Source organism: Astatotilapia calliptera, chromosome 11 (assembly GCF_964374335.1).
Source record: "Astatotilapia calliptera chromosome 11, fAstCal68.1, whole genome shotgun sequence".
Taxonomy (NCBI): Eukaryota; Metazoa; Chordata; class Actinopteri; order Cichliformes; family Cichlidae; genus Astatotilapia; species Astatotilapia calliptera.
This window is the reverse complement of record NC_137432.1, coordinates 33100035-33113868: the sequence shown is the minus strand read 5'-3', so window position 1 is coordinate 33113868 and position 13834 is coordinate 33100035.

The window sequence follows — 13834 nt, the reverse complement described above, 5'->3', positions numbered from 1 at the left end:
AGATCTGGACCCAGTACAACCGCCAAAACCAAAAGCGGCACCGGCTTCAGCCAGCCGCAGTGCTAAGCTCGTTTCCTCCCAGACTAAATTTGTAAACGCCCTCCTTCATTTCACCCCCTTCACACTCCTCACCATCTCCAAACGAGTGGGAATGGTTGCCAGGCGGGGAACAACTCCAGACTTCTCAATTTGTGAACCGGCCCATTAGTGATTTTTTATTTGTTCGATTTGATCGCCTGCCCACCTACCGCCCAACCAAAACCACCCTGCACACTACACTTCCTGCTCCACACTATAGCACATAATGCTGCAGGCCTGGTCCAGTCGCTGTGGAAGAGCTCTGGTCGTATTGCATCACTCCAGCATCCCTCTGATGGTCTAGCTTCAACATGCTGTTTCAATAAGGCAAATCATTCAGAAGAGTGAAGTCAACCTTTTATGATTTAACGGCTTCCTTCTCCCTTTGGGTTCTTGGGGGTTTCTGGACGATTCCCAGAGAATTTGTTCCGTCGACTTACCATACGGGGGACCGACTTGTTTTCTGACTAATGCAAGTCAACGTGTTAGGGCTGGTAAATCTCATTAACACCTAATCCAGTGCCATCGGTCTGATTTCTGCTCAGCATCATCATTATTTTCATAGTGGATCAATGATAGTTTCATTTACAACACTGTCTCTTAGAAGCTACGTTCATACAGGACTGATTTGCAACAGCTTTAGAAAAAAACTATTACATAACGCAGAAATGTTGTTCAATGAGTTGCAAAAATGTTGGTGTTGAACTTGTTTATGGGTGATGGATTTCATTTGCTTTCTTTCAAAATACCCTCCAGTGAAACATCCTTCACTACTCAGCTTTTGTACTTTTGTGCTCAGGCACTGGCACCTCTTGGATATAATTAGAAGGATAGTGTGGTTTAACAGGGAAAAATGTCCACAGCAACTTCAGCCAAAAAGATGATCTTTTCCTAACTTTAGTCTAATCTTTATTACCAAATCAGAAATGGATGGGTATGTATGCATTGGTAATGTCATCCAGTGAATCAACTCCCAGGTTGGTTATACTTGTACTTTAACCTGGTGCTCTAAAAGCAGGCTTAGATCACATTTTGAAGCTAATGATAATAAAGTGTAAAGTACGGCAACATTGCATTTGAATTTGAACCAACTTTTTTTCACTTCCAGTTGTGTAAGTAAGGTCAACATCAATTTTCATTGTGTCTTTATTTCAGCTGTTAAAGCATTTTTTTTTGTTCTGTCCCGAGTAAACCTCTTGTGTAGGGTGTGTGGGTGTGGCTGTGATTGGCTGATGTCTTACCCTCCTGTTAGCTTTGTTGCACCTGTTAAGGTGGGACAAATAACACCAATATCATCATTAATACACTTTCTTCACATTATTTTTCTTTCTTCACATTTCAGTCTGACCAGATGTCTAATCAATCAAAATAACTGGAAACAGCTGTTTGAGTTTGAAGAGGAATTAGCTGCATTTTATTTTATACAGCCTGACAGTGCCCCACGTTCTTGTTTTGGTGGATATTTATCAATGAAAATAGCACAACTTTAGGAACAGATAAATTACAACAAGAAAGTAAAAAAAGTGAGACTTATTTCATTAATATATTTGTACATTGTGATTAAAATATGTCTCTTTGAAAATCCTTTCATCTTTAGCATGTATCTTTGTAACATATGTCTGACATATTGTTCCTTGCATGAGTTGTTCTTTTTATCTTTCTTTGTCTTTTTTGTCGAATAATTAGATTTTGGTAAGTTTGTTTGTTGCAAAGGTACTACGTAATGGATGTCCGTGGGATTAAATGCCATTTTGCCATGTGTTTACAGCCGCACACTCTACTGGTGGTCTGAATAGTAAGAGCTCCGCATGTCTTTGCATTATGATCAAAGCAAATTTGTTGGTTTAAGCTTTTGATCATGAGCATCTGCAACACTTTCAAGTGGTTTTAGTCTAGAAATAGAAAAATGCATGTAGAATAGCAAGATAGACTGCAACCATAGCATCAGTCTTAAAATCCAAACTGAATACGTTGCTAACATAGTTCAGTCACTTCTTGTGCTGTGATTATCAGCCGTATTATATTCACTTACACGTACGTGTCTTGTAGTTGTATTATCGGTGTGTTTGACTTTATATCCAGTGTGTAGACCACACTGTGTCTGATCCATCCTTACTACCAAATCTCTCCACACTGTGACCTGAGGACCTATAGGTCCTGCAGATTTCCTGTCCATAAGGTCACAGGAAGTGCAGCAGGAGAACAGTGACCTCCACTGGTGGGTTATGAAAGTGATCTGCATACATATGAGTGTGATTTTCATGTTGAAACATGGCAATACAAAGATAAATGAATGTGTTTTTTCAACAACAAGACAACCAGCACTGTCTTAGTTTCCTGTGTTTGTGTAAACATGTGTTGCTTATACTGAGCTTTTCAATGTGAACCCAGTAGCAGTAAGCACTCACACTCCATGGGTGGCTGGCTTTTTTTCTCTCTCTGTAGCCTTTCCCCTTTTCTGCACTTTCAGGTGGCGTCTGGGCTGGTTCTACCTTGTGGTCTAACTGAGGGCAGAAAATATTATTTGGTGCAACTCTGGCCAAAACTAATCTATTTTTCCTCGTTGGGAGAAGAACGTTCCAGTTAAGTGAACAGTCACCTGAGATTTTTCCAACTACAGAGTCTCCCTCAGTTGATTTGAATTCAGTAAAATAAAGCCTTTAAAACCGAGCACTGTGATCTAAGCCCTGCTTCAGAGTCCTTTGAAAAACTCGCTTGTTTGTTTGATTTTGACAGAACAATCTAACCAAACGGACTCTGCAGCCACACATATGATATCTAATCAATGCATGTTGCTTGGCCAATATGATCAAGCCCTTTTTGGTAGTGTTAAGGTTCAAAATATTGGGGATGGAGACAAGAGAAAAAACCACAATAACAACACTGGTCCGGCCGGGTTGAGTCAAACGATGATTTAATGATCACACACGTGGGAGATGGACACTGATGCAGACAGCCTCAAAATCTCAAAATGGTGGAGCATTGCTCAAACTTTTATAACCTCTGGTGCCTCCACCTTATCATAAAAAGCCTAAACATTCACATGCTCTCTCTCACACAGCGCCTAAGCTACGACCTTGGCTCCCTGTTTATCTGCTCCTGCTGAAATGGGGCAGAAAACTCCAGCACACTCTGTTCTCTTCTACTCAGACAAATTAGACAATAACCTTCTGCGAACAGTATTTCTTATAACTCAGCAATATAATGCATCATAAAACAATATCATTCATTCACAACAAGTCAGCAATTTAATGTAATGCAAATCAGTTTAACTAATGCAATAGTTATCAGCTTCTTCTAATTCAGGAGAATAATGCAAACTAAAACTACATAATAATTCACAATCTTTAATTAGGGGTATAACATGGCATAAAATAATATCATAATTTTACAGTAGCACCAAGTTACCCATGAACACCTTGGTTAGTGGTGTAGCATGGTTCAGTCAGTTCATGCAAACTTACCTCAGGCTCCCATAACAGAACCAACTACATCACTCTGATCCAGAGACTCCCGAGACTCGGGCAACTGGTGGGATTTTTTTGTCTTTCTGTTCCTTTCCTGATGACAGACTAAAATATCTTACATGGTGGGTGTCACTCCTGAACCTACGGCATTTAGTTCATTTTAATCAAACTCTGGTTCATTTGTGCAGTAATCGCACTCGCACTGATTCCTAAGAATTGTTTACTTCTGCCAATGATTCATCATGAACTACAGTAAGGTTGATGCTCCCGTCACAAAACTCGCATCACCTCAAAAACGTTTTTCTTTTCCACTGAAGCAGATGTTGTTTTCAAACTCCATTGCATTATATTTCACACCTCAAACTTTCTGTAAACAATTAAACAAATTAAAGTAAACTGCAATAATTTACAGGTTGCAATAAAATAAACTGCTACCTCTTTTAAATAACAGGAAATAAAAACATTGTTATGGTGTAATATTTTACGTGTAGTTTTTTTTTTCTTTACTGTGTAATAATATTCCACATTACTATCAATTTTTTCAAAAAATGTCTCTCTGTGCAAAGTAGGTTTAAAAACATAAACAACTGTGGGATACTGTTTGTCCGTGATTTGGACAGCCCAGCCCAGCCCCCCACTTTGGGAACCAATGGCTTAATTTAACAGTTCATTGTGGAGGTGGAGGCCTCTGACTCTGGTGTGGTTAGGCCCACACGGTAAGTTACATTCCTGCTCTTTCCTTTCACAACATCGGACTTCTGCTGAGCAAAGCAAAAATATTGGGACCTGCAAGCTGTCAGCTGTGGAGCGGAGGCATTGGTCAAATGTTGAAATCGTTCCTATCTGCAATCCGCCAGACAACTAAACTCCAGACAGGCAAGGTGGTCTCTGTTTTTTGGTCACTTCAGGTTTAACCTTACCTACTCCCCTGGTTCTTGCAGAATTAGACCTGATGCCCTCTTATGAAAGTTTTGTCCAGAGGCTAAACTTTTGGAACCTAAAGCAATCCTACCACCATTCCCACTGTCGCCAAAGTGCTTGCTCTGAGGGGGTCATCTGATTGTTGGGGTCTTCTGTTTTCTCTGTGTTCATTTAGTGTTTTTACCTTAAAATAAAAAAATGCCTTGAGGCAACTGCTGTTTATAAAAATAAACTTGGACAAATCTTCTAAGTCGGCTCATCTTTTGGTCTAAATAAACTTTCAACCTCCACTAAAACGAGTAACTTCCTAGTTCAACATGTTTACCAGTTACATAGACATTAGAGGACTTCAGTTAATTTCTTAGGTGTGGAGAGTCTTTCCTTTAGCCTTTAGAGCTATTCTGAGTTTGACCTCTGGGTTTCATCCTACAAATAATGGCGAGGACCTGGACGCTGCTTTACAATGTGTTTTTTCCCTAAATCCTTCTGTTTGGAGTTCACAGTTACCCTGGATCAAGTGCGCCAAACATACTACTACTACTTTGCCACCAGACCCTTTGAGACCTCCCTGGGCTACTGGAAAATACTCACCTGCAATCCTGAGCTGGCATGTTATGTCTTCACTTACCTGAAACTCAACAGCCTCCATACCCTCCACTGCTTCCTGTATTTCCTGAAAAAACTCCCTATTCTGCCTGTTCTGGGAAAAGAAAGAAAGAAAAAAGCTCAAGTACTCAAATCAAAATCGCTGCTAAAAAAAACCCTCAGTACTACTCTGGCCATAATTAATCCATCTCTCATCTCTGCTGTCTGGAAGAAGACCATTTCTGTTCTGTTAAAAGAGGCTCACCTGAGATCCCCCCCCCCCCCTCCCCCTGATCTGAATTACAATAAAAGAAACCTTTTTGAAAGTCTGTGGTCTGGCTCATGCTTCAGAGTCCTTTGCAAAAGTTACCTGTATTGGTAGTGACACACATGGATCCAAATAGACATTAAAGAATATCAACTTGGACCATTCTTTTATGTTTATATAGAAAGGGGCTCTAATTTTAAGCTAGGTCTTGATATTTACACTTAACTCATTTCTAATCCAAATTAATAGACAGAAAATGCGGCATCGGCTAGTGAGCTCTGGTATTTTTTGTTGTGCACTATGCACGCTTCTCTAGAGAGAACAATATTTCGATTTCTGGCCCTGAGGAGTGGTGGAAAATATTCAGATCATTTACTTAAGTAAAAACACACCACCATCTCAGATTCAACCTTGATAGCAACAAAATTAAAGTTCCTACAGGCACAATAGCCCCTGATAGTATTACAGTTCATTATTTTATCATTTAGACTGTTATTTTTCATGTACAGTTAACTGAATAAGATATTTCAACACAATAACACAGCAATATATGACCCACAATTGAGATTCTTATTCCCCTAGAATTAAATGGAATTTTATTACTTTTGTCAAATTCTGATATAATTATATTTACCTACAGATAGTTATCAGTAGCTACACTAGAATAAAGGGGTAACAATTCAAGTTTTTACAGGAAAGAATAAATAATTGTACTGCATTTCATTTTAAGAAGTCATTAACCAGGTGTTTTACAGGAAAGAAGAAACAAATTACCCCAAAGTTATTATCAGAGTGCAATCGGATAGTCAAAAATCATGCATTCCAAAATAATGCATAATTACAGAGGAAGAGTAGGAAGCTAAATCGATCCATAAGACAAAAACGACCTTATCTACAATGTGACGGGGAAATATTGTCGATTTTTACACTGAAACATATGGAAGTTATGACTTAAGTTACTTACATTACATTTTTTTTTCTTTCCTATAAAACATCTGACATTTCTCATGCTATAAAGTTATTGACAGTCTCATTTGTGTCTGCAAAATCTGAATTGTTACCACTTTATTTGAGTATATCTACCAGTATTAAGTATAGGTATTTGTATGTAAATATATTTTAATATATTAGTCATGGACCGTACTTTAAACTACTACTGAAATGTGCAATTATCCATGAAAATGACTAAGCTGGCTGACGTTTCTTTTGTCTTTCGTTTATGTTTTCAGTTTTTTTGAATTGCTTTCCTTGTTTTTCTTTACACTGAATGGCCCAGCACATAATTTCATTGTATTTCGGGTATAACGATCATTAAAGCGTCTGGACTTCTTTAAGTTGCTTGAAGACGTTTCACCTCTCATCCAGGAAGCTTCTTCAGTTCTGATCCTGAATGGAACTGTTGAAATATTCTTGTCTGTATCCTACGTTCATTATTTATATAGATACCTGCCACTGTAGGCAACATGTCCAGTGTCTGTTGAAGACACTGAAGTTTAGATAGACTGAAACATTATAATTACTACATATTTTAGCATGTGAGAGCTTGTCGTCTCTGTCACAATAATATCAGTGAAATTAAAATGTGATCATAAGCCTAATCTTAAACCCATATTTTAAAAGTAAACGTTGGCTTATTCCACTATATATTTGATGTATTGGATTAGATCTTTTATAACACAATATTTATGTGAAGGTTGCCAATCACTAAAAGTGCAAATTGTTAGATGATTGTGAAGAGATATAAAACGTTCCTCCTCTGGCATCTCCTCTCCGTGTTCTGACTGAGCTGAAATTCCTCACTCTGCTCAGTTTACATCACAGATTGTTTTCTGCTGAAGGCATGTTTAAAAATTCAACACCGTTTGCTTGACATTTATCTGCCTGCAAATAAATAGCGTGTCTCCCCAGCAGCTCTTGAGTCAAGGGTTATTGCTGCTCGGTGTCAGTCTGATTTAACTCTTGCCCAATAGAAACCCCGTGACCTCTGCATATTTTGCACTCAGAGGGGTCACTGGCTGAGCCTCCCGGGAGCCGTTCTGCTCTCGGTCTCCTCTCACGCTGGGAAGTGGAGTTCCCAAGCATTTCCCCTGACTGTGGTCCAGAACAATCCCAAGTCGTCGCCCAATCAAGAGACTGGAGAAACAGCCTTTTAGCTTTGTGGACATGACGCATGGCCAGGACAATAGGAGGATACAGAGGCATGCTGTAAGGGTGCAAATACCAGCAGGGTTAAATAGGTTGTCATACAGCGTAGCATCGATTTCCTGAATTTTATGTGGTGACACTTTAAGCCAGCTGAGGTCCTCTTCATGTTTTGCCCTATTAAAAATGATGACCCATAAAAGAAACCCTGATAATATATAAAATGTGTTGCCCGTGGATCGTTTCCATGGGGAGTCACGCTATAAACTGACCAGAGCTGAGCCTTTCTGTTGCCTGCGTGTCGTGACATCTGTTGAAATCATAGCCCTGTATTCAACAGGACCCTGTCCTCGTCCTGTTTGCAGTTGCTGTGGAAACAGGGTAGTGTGCAGGAGGTAGTGCAGGGTTTGGTCCAAGCTCGCTGGGACTGAAGAGGAGGCGGCGGTTTGGACGGGATGGACTGCATTCAGTTCCAGGGCTTTCCAGAACCTCCCAGGGGCTTCATTAAAACAAAAGGAGGAGGCGGAGGAGGAGGAGGGACTTCCTGTTGGAATGCAAGAGACCAACCATGACCGCATAGGAACTGCAATGTTTAATGTGCACTGAAGGACTACACTCAACAGTAATATGGTATATATCTCTAAAGATAATGATACCTACTCTGAGCACAAACCTGCTGTAATACAGAAGTATAACAACTTTGACCTCTAGTGAGGAATAGTAAGGATTACATAATTATCAATTACACCTATTTCATCTAAATTTAAAGTCATACATAAACTAAATGCTGTGTTGGATATATATGTTGGCTCATAATCGTCTGTCTTTCTCCTTTTAAAGTAATCTCCTGGCACCTCATGCAGACTCATACGTCACCTTTTTTCACCTTTGAAGGCAGGGCTGATTAATAAACTTTTTGTCGTACAATATTTGCAAATTATTTAGCAGTTATTTTATTGTATGCTCACACACTGTTCACATGCTTTTTTTGTTGATTTAAAGCTGCTTCATCATAGCCGCTCTTAAAACTTAAAAAGGACCATTCTTTATTTGTTGTGTCACAAACCACAATCAGCTAATCGTTTCTTTACAATCTCTGTGAGTCTTTGGAAGAATTCAGTCATCAGCTTGAAGATAGAACACTGAACAGCAAATATTTATTTCAGTGTAGTTGTTATAGCAGTAACATGATACTAATTATCCTCTATAACGTTTGTCATTTTATAAACAAGAGGCATCGTTTGTCTAATGAAATGCTGTTAACATTGCATGGCCTTTGTTTACACTTTGTTTGCTTGAGAGATAAAAAGTCTGCCTCAGTGGCATCTGAGCCTAATAAATTCTGGTATTTTGCAGACAGGGAGCCAGGTCCAAAAATGAAACCAGCCATTGGAACACAATCCTGTTTGGGCCCAAGTCTTGGAAAGAGTTTTGTAGAATTCAAGTGAAATGTGACAGTACACTAAGTTTTCCACTAAGCCCTTGGCAACACTTTCTAATCCTGGGGCATTAAATTCTGCCATCCTGTTAGATGCTCCTGGTGTTGTAGGGAAACTAAGAAGATGTTAAGTAGTGCTCTGCCAAATGTAGACACTCATTGATACTGGGTCTATTTACATTAAGCCTTGATTTTACTCTGTTGTGGACTCGGACACAGACAGCTGGATGGCTGAGTAGTGATTCCTGTTATACTTCTTTGAAGTCCATTGTCTGGTGCAGCCTGCACGGTTGTTAGAGGGGTGGATGTGGGCTAAGATAAATGTTGGTGAGTTAAGCGACCATGATTTGTGTTTTGCACTTCATTTCACTGCTTTTTGCTTTTGTCATCACTTGCAGTTTATGTTTAGGTATCACAAAATACTTGGTTAGTTTGATTGGTTGAGTTAAAGTGTGGCCCTTCACAACATTAAACCTACAGGATGAAAAATAATCAGTACCCATCAAATTTAAATGGGATGCCTAGGGATCCTTTAAAGTACAAGCGTCCATAAGTGACAAGCAGAGAGTGAGTTACCTACCTCACTACAGCTCGCTTTTTGTTCACTACAGTGTGAGAATGAATGAGAACAGGCAGGGTGCGGTCACCTTGTTCCAGCGATTTCCTATAATTTATGTTCCAGTGCATTTGGTATCACAACATAGGGCTGCACAGAGGGGAACACACACATTTTAACAGTTTCTCTTTCTGCTTTTTTTCCACCTTCCACTGTGAGCTGGTTCAACTTAGACAGGTGCAACAGCCTGTAGCTGCAAGCCTTCACCAACCATAATTACCCGTTATACACTTTACATGCATTCTGAGGGTGTTCATGCTTTGTTGTCCTGCAGTATTGACCATGTCAGCTTGATAGCTTGATGAGTAGCTTGAGGGGGACAAAAAGGGATTTCATGTTGCTGTTTTCCAAAACAAAATGAGCCAGAAAGTGAGAGGCAGAAACATCAATACAGAGCATTATTTCATGATTCACTGGTGATGATAACTACATATACTCCCTGCAGATATTTTGTAGGACATTTGAGACAGAAAATGTTGCGTGCTTGTGCAAAATGTGATTACACAAAGCTTAAAATGACTCCATACTAAGATAGAAAATGGTGAAAAGGAGAGGAGAGACAGAAAGGGAGAGAAGAAGAGAACAACACCTGGGGTTTGACAGTTGCGTTACTGCAGTTCATCATCCGGCAGGAAACAATGGGGATGTTGTCGGTCTGAAGCAACAGACTCACTCAGGAACCAGAGTGGGAAGCCTGCCACTTTGGATCCCAGATAGTTTTCCATAAAATTGATTTACGTCTCTATTTTTAAAGCTGCAATGTCAAGAAAGTGTAACAAGAAAAATAAAACGGTTCACAAGTCACACTGAAATTAAAAGCAGTGGGTGTAAAATGCCTCGGCCACCGTGACCTGACAATGTTCCTGCAAACCACTGCAAAACCATCAAGGCCTAAAAAAAAAAAATCCCATCACTGTGACAGAATTGGACATTTGGATAAAGACTGGTCTTGAACAAAAACTCACTGTTACTGTAATTTTGGATGTTCTGTGAAATGAATAAATAAACTCTGAATAAATAAACTCTTTAGTTTAAAATTCATTATGTGTGTTTGCTGCATGCTTCACAGCTATTTGCCAAGTATACAAACAGCTGCATACAATGAATTCCCTTTGAGGTAACTGTTTATTTTTACTTGTCCATCACCAGATAACTTTCTCAGCAATTTGTCCAAAATTCCGCTACATTCTACAAAGACCAAATTATTACAGTGCAAACACCGAGAGGAGGTACAGATTACATGTTGGTGTACACGACACATGCAAGATAGACTTGACTAATACTGTGAGGATAATGTGCTAATACACCATAAGACACCATGTGGATGAAAAAGCGTGCTAAATGCAATGTGAAAACAAATGTTCACCTGACTTTGCATGTGAAGTGAAGTACACTCTCACTGTTTCCATGGAAATTAAGAAGAGACATAGCAGCTGGTTGCTGATGCACATGCATCTTCATTAATTGATCATGAGCATGTGTGTGACTGGCTCTATAAAAGCAGAAGGTTTGGCATTTTGCTGGTCTGGAGCATTCAGGTGTATGGCTTTTTGCTTCTCGTCAATCTGGGAAAGGTTTAAATTTCCAAGAATTTGAAGTCTAGAAGGGAAAAAAGATTATTCACGAGTGGAAAACATTCAAGACAGTTGCCAGTCTTCCCAAGAGTGGATGTCCCTGATACTTCACCCCAAGGTCAGACTGTGCAATCCTCAGAGAAACTGCAAAAAACCCAGAGCTACAGCTCAGATTCTACAGGCCTCACTTGGCATGCTAAATGTTAAAGTTCATGACATAAAGCCCTTTTCTCTCTAAGAAGAACATAGCAGTACATCTTAGATTTGCAAAGTGACATCTGAGCAAACCAAAAGACTTCTGGAACAATGTCCTTTGGGCACACAACACCAAACTGGAGATATCTGGACATAAAGCACAGCGTCACATCTGGTGAAAGCTATCAGTATATTAGCTGATAGGCTGCCTATCAACACAAACACCTCATATGATGATGATGATGATGACGACTGGGGCACATTGCAGTCACTGAGTCAATCATGAACGTATTCTAGAGTCTAATCTGAGATGATATGTTTGACAGCCAAAGATTTATAAGTGAATAATGAGCATTAATACAGCAGCAAACAGAACAGCTGAAAAAGAAAAGAGTCAAGTCAGTGCAGTTTGACTAGACCATTGTGTGAATGCCTGCAAAACTCAGTTAAGTGAGAGGCTGTCATGCAGAAAACCATAGTTGAAGTTAGTCCTCCCTTTTTTCAAATGTTGCTCTGACCCAACTTAATTATCACAGACATTTTGACTTGAAATGGACGGATGGGGAACTACAACCCTTTACTAAAAACATAATATCATAATCAGTTTGCTATCCAATCTTGAGTGTGGGCAACACAGAGACAGGTTACCTACCCCACAAAAAATGGGCACTCTACATCAGCTGATGGCTCAAATGATCTGCATCCAGTTAATGGACACTATTTAAGGCACCTACCAGCCGTTTCTGCTCATTTGCAGGCCGCTTTGCACCGCTACCCCAGCTCCTCATGTTTATGCTGTGTCCGACTTAACAGATGTCATCACTGTCGTCACCGAGGCCCGCTATGTTGCCGTAGATTAAAACAATCTTCTTTTGACTATCAAACTTTAAGGGCTTGGTTGGCGCAGACGGCTGGCATACAAAACGCACAACTCCAACACCCGAGAGCTAGGTTCGCCTCACTTGTGTGGTTAGATTCATGCAACAAAGTCACTATAAATTTTCTAGTTTATGTCTCCATTCCTATTGATTACTTACCCTGTCATTTACAGATATATGTTATCGTGGAAAATGGCCAAAAAGAAGTCCAACAATACAACAACAAAGAAACACAAAAAGTCAGATAGTTAGACAAACGTCAAAGTTAACCAAACATATCTGAAAGCAAAAAACAAAGGCGGACAGTTAAATTATTACCCAAACTATCCAATGTAAACATCCATCCTAGTTTACAGACCAACTTCCTGCTTCATGATCATGTATTATAATAAGGAATGACCGTACTGACAAGTGCAGTTGCTTTTGTTCTGTCTCCAAATGTGGTTAAAATGTGGTTTAGATATTCTAGCTAAACTTGGATTCATTACAACATACCTGATTGTCTGTTTGTGTTTCTTTTCCTGCTAAACCATGTTTCCAAAACTATGAAAACACAACATACGACCCAGTTTATAATGAACCAAAACTATTATTATAGACAGTCTATTAGGAAAATTGCTAAAATTTTCACCCCTGAACCAGAGTGTGAAAGTTAAATGAACATTAGAAATATCACAAAGTGCAGCTGTTTGTGTGATCACAGGCTCCATTTTCTCTCCTAATGAAGTGTGTTACACAACCATGCCATGTTTATCTTCCACCTGATTGATCCTTTATAAAGCGCTGATTACATCCGACTAATTAGGGAGCGCTGAGTGGGAGGCAGATCGCACACATTCACACTCAAACTTGCAGGAACACACACAAAGTTTAAAGACAAAAGCACAAGTGCATGTGCAAACGCACACCGGCGCGCAGATTTATGAATTAACAAATAATGAAAAGTGCACAAGCGCTCACTCACACGTTGCATGGATATATTTGCACTGATTCCCTGCCTCAATCTCACACCCACACAAACACTAACATACACATTCCTTGATTCTAGTTCTCCTGGGATGTGTTTACATGCCACCATCACTTCGTGGTCTGGCGTGAGGCATCGAAAGTGATCAGAAGTGGGACCAACAAAAAGCCGGGCCAAGCCAGAGAGTAAATAAGTAATAAATCTATCCCACATCAGCGGAACGTTTCACTGTAAACACGCTCTTAAAAGCGAGCGTGTTGTGGCATCCCGTGCTGATGGGAAGATGGCCGACATTCCTGCTGCTCTCCACAAAAAAGAGCAGGCATAGAAAAAGAGCTGTGAGTTTACGGGGGTTTTGGCCAGTTTCTCCAGAGCATCTGGCCGCTTTAATCACAACAAAGCACAATCAGTCAACGTCAGAGAGATTGAGAGGAGGAGTGATGAGGGGGTTTGGTCCGGGACTTACAACGTGTGAGAAAGAAGGAGAGAGGAAGACAGGCTGTTGTGCCAGAAACTGTGTTGCAGCAAAAAATGTTTTCCTCTCGGATCCCTGCGATTATATTATAATGAGGGAAATTAATGTTCAGCCCACTGTAAACTGAAAGCTTCCACACATAACCAATGGATATGTGTAGTTTATAATAATATCAGAAAGGAGCATGTTTGCGATTTGTTCTGAGGAATCGATTCATCATTTTAATCACA